At 43.2% G+C, this 13,434-nt stretch overlaps 1 long non-coding RNA gene across 2 annotated transcripts in view; it reads left to right on the top strand.

Moving 5' to 3' along the window:
* LOC122183308 overlaps nucleotides 1-13,148 on the top strand; it is a 196,852-nt gene extending 183,704 nt beyond the window's left edge. For both annotated transcript variants that reach the window (XR_006180212.1, XR_006180213.1), the window contains 2 exons: nucleotides 11,890-11,977; nucleotides 12,849-13,148. This is a non-coding gene — a long non-coding RNA (uncharacterized LOC122183308). The remainder of the gene's footprint in view (nucleotides 1-11,889; nucleotides 11,978-12,848) is intronic.
* The last annotated feature ends 286 nt before the right edge of the window (nucleotides 13,149-13,434 follow it).

Raw genomic sequence — 13,434 nt, 5'->3', positions numbered from 1 at the left:
GCACTCAGGGCTGAAAATCACCATTTTGTTTTTGCCTATATAGTACGCATAGCCTCTGTGCACTGCTGTGTTTTATGCAATAAACCATAACATTTTGCAGCAATCAGAACAATTAATTTTCTCAGAAATCGCGGCTACCTACCCAAGTGATGGGTTTTGACATGGCACAATGGGAGTTATACATGGTTGATGTCAACAGTTGCCTGGATATGCTGATAATGAGCCATACTTTTAAGAGTCATAATCAATCATTCTTCATTTAAAAAGTCAGATCTATCAGCCTGACATCAAAATGTCATAACCCATTGATCTCACATTGCAGTCATGGATTCTTGACTGTTATTAATGGCATTCATCTGTGCCGGTTACATCAGCAGTTTTGAAGTTATTTCAGTGGCATCATTTAAAATATTGAAGTTAGTGGCTAAATCTGTTCATCCTTTTCTTAATCCTTACTAATAGTTCTCATTAATTCTAACACAGTTGTTTTAGTGGCTCAAACAAACTTAAATGCGATGTCATCTATGTAAAAAATAAGGCAAAACACCTGTGGGTCCTAAAGAACAGAGCGGATTGGATGCCTTTCTGGGGTCGTTCTGCCTCTGCTCTCACAGTTGGTGGTGTCAACACAGTCTCTTGAAAAGTCACTTGCCGCTATCTCCCTGCTGCCCGTCTGTTATTGCTGTATCTCCTGATGACATGTCACCAGGAGTAGTGACAGTTCCTTATCCACTGCTGTCAGAAAAAGAATGGCTTAGGAGCTCGGAAACAAATTTCAAACTCAAAGTTGCTTTGAAGTTTAATCTGCTCCTCAGTGGAGCGCAGTGTTAAAGAAGTAGTAAACACGCCACGATAAAGGGAGGGGAAGAGGGAGTGAGAATGGTGGAGTGTGAGAGAGATTAGCTGCATTTGCATGCATAACCAGTGCACAGTTTAGGCAATGATACTTCAAATACACGTAGCCCAGTTGCTGTGGAGGGTTTAAATCTGTGCTTTAGGATGAGGGTATGGACGTTGGTGAGACAAAATCTAACTTTCTGTCTATGGCAACAGTTTCTGCAATATAAAATTTTAAAGCAAAATAGTTCCAATAACTGGGGAGTCAAGGCTCTTCTCTTAATGTTGAGAAGTTGTGGTTTGATTTTCAATTTAAACTTTACAAATGGTAACAAAAATATTTTAAATCACTCTGGAAAATGAACGATAACGTCAGGACGCAGTATGTCAATGCCTGATTTGTTTCTAATACATTATTTTCAATAAAAGCAAACGTGTCCCCAGTGAAAGGTTTTGTGTTTAATAAGCAACATTTTCCTGGTAGGAGAATATCCAAGTGAAAAAATGTTGGCCTTGTATAATAAGCACAAATTAACCGGGACAGGCAGCCGAGAGCTTGCCGTGTCCCACAAGCCCACTCTTGCCAGCCAGCCCCGTGCAAGACTCCCTCCAAAGCAACAAGTGTGTGGAACCAGGCCCTGCGTTTGGATCAGTGCTCATCCCTTCAGGCAGAGCTAATTGGTTAATTCAATAACGCTGCCTATTTAATTAATAAGGAAGATGAAAATTCCACATGAGATGATGAAAAGATGAAGAGCCCAGGAATGACCCTTGATAATAATAAAAGATAATTACAACCAAGAATTGCATTATTCAGACTTTGTTATCGACGTGATAAGCACTGCCATATGCCGTGCAAGCTGCAATATGCACCCCAGTGATCCTAGGTATAACAAAAGACTTTGGGTAGAACTGCTTGCTGTAGTTCAATGCGAACGTGGATTTTTCTGTTTAAAAAAAAAAAAAAAAAAAAAAAAAAAAGCTTCCCAGAAATAAGGATGGGAAAACATTTAGACCATTCTGTATCCTGTGTTCAGGTCAAACAAGGTACTTGGAGGATCACAGATTCCTTTTTTCTGTGTGCCAAGTTCCAGGGCAGAAGAGAGATGATTCACCAGGATGAGATTCAGGGAAGAGCCCAACCTCAGCTCCTGAATGAGAGCAGGGAGTGTGGGCATCTGGGTGGCTCTTAGGAGTAAGGGTTGAATTAATTATATGCTAGTTGTGAAAGAGGACTAATCTGCTGCGAATTAGAATTAGGAAATGAAGGTTGGAGCTTAAATTTCAGTTCTTCCTTCCACTCCTTACGGATCTTGGGCAAGCCACGTGTAGCACTGGGTCCAGTTCGTTTATCTCTTCAGACTGCAGATTCCTCATGTAGGAACCAGCGCTTTATTTGAGTGTAGCAGAGGAAATCCCTTTAGGGTTTCTTAGACAAAATTAAAAGTTTTATAAAATGCTGCCCAGTTTCCTGAAGAATTCCTGAGCTTTGTTGCTCATTAGAAGTCCGAATCTGAGAAGCCTATGTATTTGATTTGTAATGAATGTAACCCTTCAGTAAGATCACAGCTGTAATGTTACAGAATCAGTCATGTAAAGAATAGTCTCTGTGAGAAAACCTGCCTTCTCTTTTTCCTCTTTAACCTCAATAGAGCAGTTCTTTTGTTAATTACAGTTACTGCACACTGTGATATTGAAGTGCTCTGTTCTCAAACATATTCTTATTTATTTTAGTCCTTTTTTTTCCCAGGTAATGAAATGTCAGAACCCTACTTTTTCTGGTTTTGTAGTATGTTGATCAAAGTGACCTTTGCTTTGCAGCAGACACAAATCAATATAGCGCTCTGCAGTATTTGACAGATAAAGGTGCAACATATAATAAATGGCAATCACTGACGAGGAGAGCAAGAAAATACCTGCCAACCTCAGTTCATACCAGCAATTTTCAGACAATGCCACATGTTATGTTCAAAGTAAAATTCATTTGTCCATCTAATAACAGAGATGGGGGATATTAAAGGACTCGGTTTTGTTAAAGAAATGTTTCATCTCACAGTAATAATTCAGAGTCCAGTCAGTATCTACAGTGGTTGGTTGCAAGTAAAGTTATTACATTTTGAAGACAGGTTAGAAGAGCAATTTTCCTTGCCGTAAAGGTAAGGAGGGGGAACGTTACCCAAGAAATGAAATAGTAATTATATATACACATACAAACACAGTCTCTCATCCTCTCCTGCACATACACAGAAACACAAAAGATGTGTCTTGAAATCCTACAGCAGCCATTCACTATAGCGTTTCACAGCTGGTGGTTTGATTTTCTCATATTCTTCCTAACCTGATGATAAATTCTGTACAAATGTAACCAATTTCTGTTTAAATGCTTAATGGCAAGTAGTATCTACAGAGTATCTGCCAGGGATTTGAAGTCGATTGGCAGCTTCATCCTTCTCTAAATGAAGCCTCTGCACGGCCTGTAAAGTCTGTGATGGCTTTTTCTTTTACTGTGGCTTGATGTCTTATTCTCAGTGATGCAAATAGCTTAATGGAAGAATTTTGTCCTAAGAGAAAGAAAAGCTGCATTTTGTCCACTGTGATGAGTTGTGCCAAACCTTATCAAAAGTGGTGGCAGAGCAGCTGCCTTTAACTGCTGGGCAAGCCAGCCCACACAGCAGAGTCATGGCAAAGCATGAAGGAAGCTGAACTGTGTGACCCAAAACGTTTCCCATCATGAGAAAGTGAACTGGGAGAGGGATTTCACTAGTTGTCAGCTCTGTGAGAGGAGCAGCAGAGACCAAGGTCTCCCTGTCCATTGAGTGGAATTCTGGGCACTTCAAACGAAGATGAAATCTGTCTGATGACTTCTAGTTCTGTTGGTTGTTTGTTGTTTCCTAACACAAAATGATGCAAAAACCCTGTTGGCAGAACTTTCTAGTGAATGTTTGTTTGGACATTAAGAAATCATCTGTATTTTCATTTCTTCATAGGAAGTTATTATACATTATCACTGAAGGACCTTTTATGTACCTGTTCATAATATAAGTACTTACAACTGGCATTTGAGTACTCATTTTCACTGCTTTATTTGACTCCATTGTGATTGTATTTGAAGCTGTGATTTGAGACCTGTATTTAACAGTGTTCCTCAGGGATCAGTGCTGGGCCTGGTCTTGTTCAGCATCTTCATCAGTGACCTTGTTGAGGGGATGGCATCCACCTTCAGCACATTTGCTGATGTTATGAAGCTGGGAGGAATGGCTGACACGCTCAGAAGGCTGTGGTGCCATTCAGAGAGACCTGGACAGGCTGGAGAGTTGGGCAGAGAGGAACCAGATGAGGTTTAACAAGAGCAAGTGTAGAGACTTGCATATAGGGAGGGATGACCACACGTTTCAGTACAGGTTGGGGGATGACCTGCTGGAGATGAGATCGGCAGAGAAGGACCTGGAGGTCCTAATGGACAACAGGTTGGCCATGAGCCAGCAGTGTGCCCTTGTGGCCCAAAAGGCTGATGGTGTCCTGGAGTGCATTAAAAGGAGTATGGACAGCAGGTCAAGGGAGGTGATCCTCCCCTCTACTCTGCCCTGATGGGGCCTCACTTGGAGTATTGTGTCCAGTTCTGGGCTCCCAGGTACAAAATAAGACAAGGATCTCCTGGAAGGAGTTCAGTGGAGGACCACAGAGATGATAAAGGGCATCGAGCACTTATGAGGAAAGGCTGAGTGAACTTGGGCCTGTTCAGTCTTGAGAAAAGAAGACTGAAAGGGGATCTGATCAATGTCTATAAATATTGACTGGCAGAGCACAGAGGGTCGTTGTTGGTGGTGCAGAGTCCGGTTGGAGGCCTGTAACTAGCGGTGTTCCTCAGGGGTCTGTGCTGGGTCCGGTCTTGTTCAACATCTTCATCAATGACCTTGATGAGGGGATAATGGCCACCCTCAGCAAGTTTGCTGATGATACGAAGTTGGGAGGATTGGCTGACACGCCTGAAGGCTGTGTTGCCATTCAGCAAGACCTGGATAGGCTGGAGAGCTGGGCAGAAAAAAACCAGATGAGGTTTAACAAAAGCAAGTGTAGAGTCTTGCATCTGGGGAGGAATAATTCCATGCACCAGTACAGGTTGGGGGATGACCTGCTGGAGGGGAGCTCTGCGGAGAGGGACCTGGGTGTCCTGGTGGACGACAGGTTGGCCATGAGCCAGCAGTGTGCCCCTGTGGCCAAAAAGGCCAATGGCTTACTGGGGTGCATTAAAAAGAGCGTGGCCAGCAGGTCAAAGGAGGTGATCCTCCCCCTCTACTCTGCCCTGGTAAGACCTCATCTGGAGCACTGCGTCCAGTTCTGGGCTCCCCAGTACAAAAAAGACAGGGATCTCTTGGAAAGAGTCCAGCGGAGGGCCACGAAGATGATGAAGGGCCTGGAGCATCTCTGCTATGAGGAAAGGCTGAGTGAACTGGGTCTGTTCAGCCTTGAGAAAAGGAGACTGAGAGGGGACCTGATCCAGGTCTATAAATATCTAAGGTGTGGGGGGCAGAATGGTGTGGCCGGACTGTTTTCAGTGGTGAGTGGAGACAGGACAAGGGGAAACGGCCGGAAACTGCAGCATAGGAAGTTCCGCACAAACATGCGCAAGAACTTCTTTACAGTGAGGTGATGGAGCACTGGAACAGGCTGCCCAGGGAGGTGGTGGAGTCTCCTTCTCTGGAGATGTTCAAGACCTGCCTGGATGCCGACCTGTGCGACCTGGTGTAGGGAACCTGCTTTGGCAGGGGGTTGGACTCGATCTCTGGAGGTCCCTTCCAACCCCTACAATTCTGTGATTCTGTGATCTAAGGTGTGGGAAGCAAAGGGACAAGGCCAGATTCTTTTCAGCAGCGTGTGGCAATAAGACAATGGGAAATGGCCACAAACTGGAGCACAGGAAGTTCCACACAAATGTGTGTAAGAACTTTATGGTAAGGGTGATGGAGCACTGGAACAGGCTGCACAGAGAACTTGTGCAATCTCCTCAGATGTCCAAGACCTGCCTGGATGCCTACATGTGCAACCTGCTGTAGGGAGCCTGCTTTGGCAGGGGGTTGGAGTAGGTGATCTCTAGAGGTACCTTCCAGCCCCTGCAATTCTGTGATTCTGTGAGTTGCCCATTGCAAACACAGTACCACTTCAGCATGATGGCCAGAACATGTCATCTTGTATTGATGTCCAAAATAAGAAGTCTAGTTCTAGACAGTAAGTACCCTAAAATAAGGGTAGGAATCTCTTAAATTTTGTGGACTTTTCTTCAATTATCCTACTTCTTTTTAATAGAAATACTGTGTTTTTTACACTCGTTCTTACTGACTCCACTGTCAGATGTTCAGTACAGGACAGTTTGTGCTGCATATGTGATACAAAGAGAATTTACTTGCCTCTGATTACTCTTCTTCCATTTTTGTACTACTTTATCATCCCTTCTTTATGAAAGTTTACCTTTGCTGTTTTTTCTTGTGGTGGATTGTTTGTTTGCTTTTTACTAAATTCTGAACGGGAATAGTGGGATTTTTGCTAAGCTGCTGAATGCGTGATTAACCTTAAACTGATCCTACTTCTGTGTACCATTTTTCCTGTACCCTGCTCTGTTAAACTGTACCCATCGTTAACTGTGAAATACAACATAGGCTCGTTCACGTTAAACTGTTCTCAATTTCTGACTCTCTCAGGCTTCTGTAAGACACACATTTATTTAATTACTATTCTCTTTGCCATTCAGTAGTTTACTGCAAAACAGCCACTTTGCCTGTAAGGAAATGCTAATACCTTCTGACCCTTCTAGCCTGGGCAATGCTGCTACACAGTTCAGCAAAACTGCTTCGTTGTAGAGCATCCCTGTATTCAAAATGATCAGGTAGAAAAATGTTTCCATACCAAGTTATCACAGTTTGGCATGTTGCTGGGTAACTGGCAGTGAGGAAAAGTCATCACATTAATTCTCCATAACACTGTGTTGAGATTTTGTGTGGTTTTAGGGAGAGTATGTCTCTAAACATCATAAACTTGCTGAGGGAATTGTCACCCCAACTGGCAAATGGTCAACTGCGAGCAACAGATTTATTACCTGACATAATTAATTGTCTAGATAGTGACATTTCCCATATTATAGACAATTGTGAATTATGAGCCCAGCTGCTAGCCTTCTCATTCACTGAAATCGGTTGATAAATATGTTTATTTGAGGTCAGCTTGGCCTCATCCATTAGAAATATTGTTTTTCTAAACATTACATTGATTTAATTTAACTCTAATCAATTTAAAATGGTTCTGACAATTAACAAAAGCTTCAAATATGACCTTAAAGTAATAGGATTCATTAGCTATGTTTAGGATTAAACTTATCCTAATAGGGCTATTTTTCTTCTGAGGGCAGGTAGTAGGCCGATTGGTGGTCAGTCAAAATGAAATCAATTATTATAAATTATACAGTTTGGGTTGATTCTGTCATGCCTGCTAATTTGTATAAATAAGGACCTCGCACAATAGAAGCCATTTATTAATAACTATCTGTATCCCAACCTGTATCACACTTTATGTTACAGCTGCAGGATCATCTGTTACCCGTGAAGTATTATATTCTCTACTGCTAGGCATATATGCTAATTAAACCCATAATTAATTGTAACAGTTATAGTTAAAGTCAAAATGCTGACAGCCTTTTTGGCGTATTATTCATGGTAATCAACTGATTCAAAAGGCAACGTAATCAACAATTCCTGCACTAGCCAGGGGATCATAATACCATGACAGCTGGCACCCACAGGTCTTTGGATACAAAAGGAAATATAAGCCTCTAGAAGTGAAATGCTTCAGTACGAGCAGGGCCTATTGTTTTTCTGAGACAAGATACAAACATAAGCTGTATTTAACAACTGAATCCTTGATGCAGCGGTTAATAGAAATGCACAAGAGCCATGCTCCAGAGAGCACGCACTGCCTTGTTGGGTCAGGGGCAGAACTGAGGGTGCACACAGGGTCTGGTTTTACCCTCTTACTGATCCTTTCTACCTCCACATGCTGCAGCAAGCTGTCTCAAATTAACAGTGGGAATTCTAGAGAAGGCTTTGAATACCATCAAGAATGAGTTTTATTTGTGCAGTTCTCATTGAACACTGGAAATTTGACAGTGCCCAAAAGGCACATCCTCTCTCTGGGTATGTTGTCTGCAGAAGGAGAGCATTAGGCAGTGCAGGGAATGTCACATTTTTCAACAGGTATCTGGCTGTATGTCAGCCTTTGAACCTACGAGAAATTCCCTTTACTTTGTTCCCAGAGTAGTGAATTCCATTCCCACAGCAGCCATGGGAGGACCAAGGTGAGGAGAGGAAGGAGAAAGGGAATCTGTCAGCAGCAGTGTCCCCAAACACTCTAATAAGTCTTCTCTGAAGTGAGGGCACGTATTTGGGTGCCTCTGGAGTAATGAGAACTCTTGAGTAGGCCACCAGCAGTGCAGGAGGCCGTAAAAGTTAGCAGCCACTTTTGGCAATCACACCTTGGGACTGAAGCGCAGGGCCAGGAGAGCCTTTGAACCCACTGCATCCACCAGATCAGTGCTTGAAGCCCTTGTTGCTTTCCATCTCAATTTAAAGGCAGTCTTGCTATCTATCATTGCACGTGGCCTCAGATCACATCTATTTTACAGTCCTTCTTTGTGTAGTCGAGCATGCCCATGGCCCCAGCACCACGGAGCCAATGAGTTTATACGAGTTTATACACAGCTTCAGATGTGCTCCTTCTAAAACTAGGTTAGCCATAGTTTCATTACTAAGATTTACACTGTCAGTTACAGGGATGCCCATCCAATCCTATAACACACAAATTTATGGCCATCACAAAGAAATTTGTATTGTTAGGGCTCATATACAATGTGTGACATTTGTGACACATTTTTTAATAAAACATATTGTACTTGTGATTTCTAATGCTTAAAATAAAATAAAATAATAATCAACTTTTAGCTGCAGTTTCCCCCTGGTTATTGAGCTGAACTTAATGACTGGCTGAAAAGTATTTGTCAACACAACAGCTGGAGAGCAACACTTTCTTGTAGCTTTATGTCACAGCATATGCCAGCCACTCAGAACATGTGATAATTCAACTGGAGCTGGTACTACAATAGCAGATGGGTTGAAGCATTGTTATTCTCACTCTAGCTCCCAGCCCTTGAGGGATCACTAAATAAAATCAAAGCAGATGGACCATTACAAGCTCATTTGTGTTCACTACAAGCACCTCAACCTCCAGTTGTGATATACTGCACCTTTGTATAAAATGACATGTATGGTAACATGACCTAATGAAAATAGCATCAGACTTGGCAAGTGAGGAATGAGGCTGGGAAATATGCACAGATCTATTTATCACTGAGTTCTTACCTTGAATAAAAGGTTCATTTTTCCCTTCCTCCCTCCATGTTTATCATTTTATTTCTGCCTATGTTTATCATGTGATTTCCCCACACTTGTAAGAACTGAGAGGCGACCATTGGTTCAGGCTATAGAAGGTCTGGCACGTTTCCTGTCCTCTGCCAAGTGTGGATGCTGCTAACTACAGTGCAAAACTTGCTGTTATTTCTGCACACTGCTGACAGGGGTGTTCAATGAGGTGTCCCGCAGGTAGAAACGCTTCCACCACCCTCATCCCAATATCTGCAGCCACACAGATGTGTGAAGACGGATGGACACAGTTATTGATGATTCCCAAACTGAAATCCTCTCAAATTTGAGTTTTTCATATCATCTGCTTGCATTATAATTTTGTATTATTTTTCTCTGACTGTTTTTAATCAGCTTCTGCATACTGCTCTAGAGATGGGTGTGTTCAACACTAAGGAACATATACAATGAACTCATTACAGGCTTTGGGATTTCTTTCTTATCTGTGTAAATAGGTAAAGCGGAGGCAGCCAGTGAAGTGCTGGGGGAGAGCGAGATGCTTTCATGTTTGCCTGGATAAAAGACCAGATTGTAGGGAATATCAGAAGTGTTATATCTTCAGTAAAAGTTCTGCAGGTAAACTGGCTGCGTAGGACCTCATCACAGCTGCTGCTGCTGTGTGCTAAGGGCCCAGACAGGTGCAGCAATGGAAAGCAAGACAATTGCTTCAATAGCAACCCTATTGAATACCTTTGAAGTTCCGTGGCTGCAATACGTGATTAGAAGAAAGAAACTTGTCCAGCTTCCTTTTTGAACCTGTTGCTTAAGTGCCATGAATGGGTCAGCTAACAGATCTCCCCTTAGCCTGAACCCTCTGGCAGCCTGCAGGACGCTGCTCCCAGGTTGTGTGCTGCATGCATGCCCTGCCACATCCCTGGCCTGCTCGTTGCTCTTCTTGAGCACCTTCTGTTGTGCAGCAGCTCATCCTCATAGGTAAAGCTGCCTGACTCCATCAGAAGCATTTGCAGGCCCGGTCATATGTCAGCACTGCATCTTATCAGCCGGCCAGCTTTCCTATCAGCCCAACTGATTTGCTGAGATAGTTCTGTTTCCTGCCATCAGTTATAATAAATCAACCACTGTAGCTTCACTGAAATCTCTGCTAACCGAGGAGCTGCCCTTGAAATTCTCAGACTATATGCAAGGATGGGGAAAAGCCTTAATTTTCTAAGTATAAAAAAGTTTGAAATAAGCAACTTGACATTCTGGGTAATGCTGCATCTTTTCACTCCGGTGTTAATGGCTCATTCTTGCCAGAGTCAGCTCAGGCTGGGACAGGAGCAGTAAAGGCATCAGTCACTCCTCTGAAAATAAATTTCTGAATAATGTGATCTTGTATGGGGGAGTGTGTGTGGGAGGGTAAACACAGGCATGGGGGGAAAGGAGGGAGAGAGAGCACTTGGAGGAAAGAGAAGGACTAAAATGGCATTTCCCACTGTTGTGGCTATTGAAGTAAGGAATGAGGATTTTTCATACCAGAAGGTAACCCTCTGGCTGTAATTGTGAATAGGAGTTGGACTCAATGATCCTTATGGATCCCTTCCAACTTAGGTTATTATATGACCACCATAGATAGACCTGGAATGAAGGACACGGAGCATCCCAGAACATGCCAACTAAAACAGCCAGAACTCTGGGACAAAAAAAAAAGGTTTAAGAGCGTTCTGTTTTTTCCTTGCGGCAGTACCAAGCTACTGAGCACATACTAATAATGCTATAATCGATAGCCATAAACTTAGAAGACTACTACTGATAGGTAGTGTACACTCTGTGTTGTTTCATTCAGCTTTGCTGTTGAATGCTGATGTTTTTCTTATTTCAAAAAGGGATTTCTGTTCTTTGTGGAATTTCAGAATTTCTCTCTTTTCTTTTGGCTTCTTCCTGAAGAACAGCACTGGTTTGGGAACAGCTTTGCTGGGATAAAACTCAGTTGCACTGCACGGCAGAGGGTAGCAAAGAGAGCCAACACTCCACAGTGCTCCTGTGTTCTTTCAGACAGGCATTTGACTGAAGGATGTTTAAAAATAATTGCATATCCCCTACTCTATCTTTAAATATTCAGAGAAAAAGTCACCGAAGAACCGATAATGTGACAATAATAATGAGGCTGAAGAACAGCACTGTAGCGTGAACTCATATATCCCTTGGTTTCATTTACATGTGTAGCAGCTGCTTGTTTCTCCACCACAGAAAGATCATTACCTGGCTTGTAAGGAGAGAGGGGAAGTCTGTTCACCTTTGGGCAGCTAGCTCTGCATCTATGAATAGTTCTTCCTCATCCCATTACACATGTAATTGCTGCATTATAATTTATTTATTCATTGATTTAATGTAATAGATGAGTAGAAAGAAAATTACTTTTGCAAATAAATTTGATAGGTGGGAAAGCTGCATGGTTTAAAGGAAAAAAAAACCAACAAGAATACAAAACATGCAGTGTGGGATGTGAGGTGGATGGCATCATGATGTGTGAGCACTGGCATGCAGTCCAGGCTCATTAGAAAATGAAGGTGAATCCAGCCAACTTCCGTGCTGGTGCAAAAAGGAAATGACTGTGGAACTCATATGCAATCTTTATTTACATTCTCAGGTATGTGATTTCTTCATGGAATGGGGAGCCAGCTGAAAATGAGTGATAAATAGGATGAGAAAAGAACTCTAACATCAGAAACATAAAGGTAGGAAGTTTGCAAACCATCTGGGGAAGCTGGGGCTGCCTTTCTGTTAGCGGTGGTTTTCCCATTTACAACAAGTGAATTTGCATCACTCCTGCCTTCAGGCTCTGACTGCCTTGCCTGGCGGGGTTGGGCTGCACCAGAGGTCATCACAAAATATTTCTTAGTCCTGTGCTCCAGGTGAGACACTGAGCATCACCGTCCCCGTGAGCAGGACAGGAGTGTTATGGGCGGGAGGCACAGCCCCACCAGCTCTGTGTCCATCACAGGAATGGCAGTGCTGTGGCCTCACCCACTGGCACAGCATTGAATTGGGAAAGGGAGGAATGGGGGGAGGTGCTGTGGTTTGCAGCTATCAGGTAAGACAGCATCAACAATACCGAATAAATAAATGAGGCCATGGAAATTCATGAATAGAGGGAGATAGAAAATACATCCATGAATTTTTTTTTCTGTTTTCAGTGTCCATTGAGAACAGTTGCATGCACGCACTAGGTTTTGTTACATTTGTAAAAACGTGTAAATACCTGTATCTGCTATCAAACTACTGCATCCACATGGAAACCAGATGCAGAATTTGAATATTCAGACCAGAAAGAGGACTTCCCTCTGCCTCCCCACCCATAACCTGTTTGTGAATGTTCTAACTGTGCTGTTAGCTCAGTTATAAACTGCATCAACCGTACCTGCAGCACTGCTGTGTGCTGAGGTGTGTATGGACTGAGCCAGCCGGCTCACTCTCCAAGCAGGTGAGGGTGAGGACTGTGAATCACCTCGTGCTTTTCTCTTTCTCTCACGTTGGTTTTTGCATGCCTGTTTGTGTTTGAAAGCTACTGCTGCTTTCACACTGTTTACCATCTTCGTTTGCTTCTAGTGAGCGATCTTAATGCCTCAGAATTCCTTAGGCAATTTGCATCTCCCCGTAGCACCCGCTTTAGTCCCTCAGGCAGCAGCTCGACATGGACCCCGTTTGCCATCACCTGCGTTGCGCCCCGGAAAGAGCTGCTGCGGTGCCCGTGCGAATGGCATTGCGGTACCTGCGGACGCACTGAGCACAAATCCTCATCCTGCTAACCCGGGAGCAGAGCAGTCCAGCCGGCACAGGCAGCGCCCTCTGGTGGCGGAACACGCGAAGCGCAGCCGCAGCTCCGGCCCAGCGTCAGCTGCATGCAGCTCGCTGCGGGCAGCAGGTGAGCAGCTGGGGGCCTTTCCCGCAGTGAGGCACAGAAGGGCTGTGCTTTAACTTTGAATAAGTTCAGTACTCATTTTATTTCAAAGAAAAAAGCTCGCTTTTACGAGTGGAGGAAAGCTCTTTTCACTACAGAAATACGAAATGAATTTTCTTAAGATATATTTTACAGATATTCTTACAAGTATGTCAGTATCTGTAATAAGGATGTAAAAAAATCTTTGTTGTGAATTTAAAAAAGGGAAACCTTAAGATACTGGCTGCCAGAGTT

This window comes from Lagopus leucura, unplaced genomic scaffold (assembly GCF_019238085.1).
Source record: "Lagopus leucura isolate 7727_CA_CO unplaced genomic scaffold, USGS_WTPT01 Super-Scaffold_100017, whole genome shotgun sequence".
Classification (NCBI taxonomy): domain Eukaryota; kingdom Metazoa; phylum Chordata; class Aves; order Galliformes; family Phasianidae; genus Lagopus; species Lagopus leucura.
Note: the sequence above shows the minus strand (reverse complement) of the source record. Positions and strands in the feature narration are given on the sequence as shown.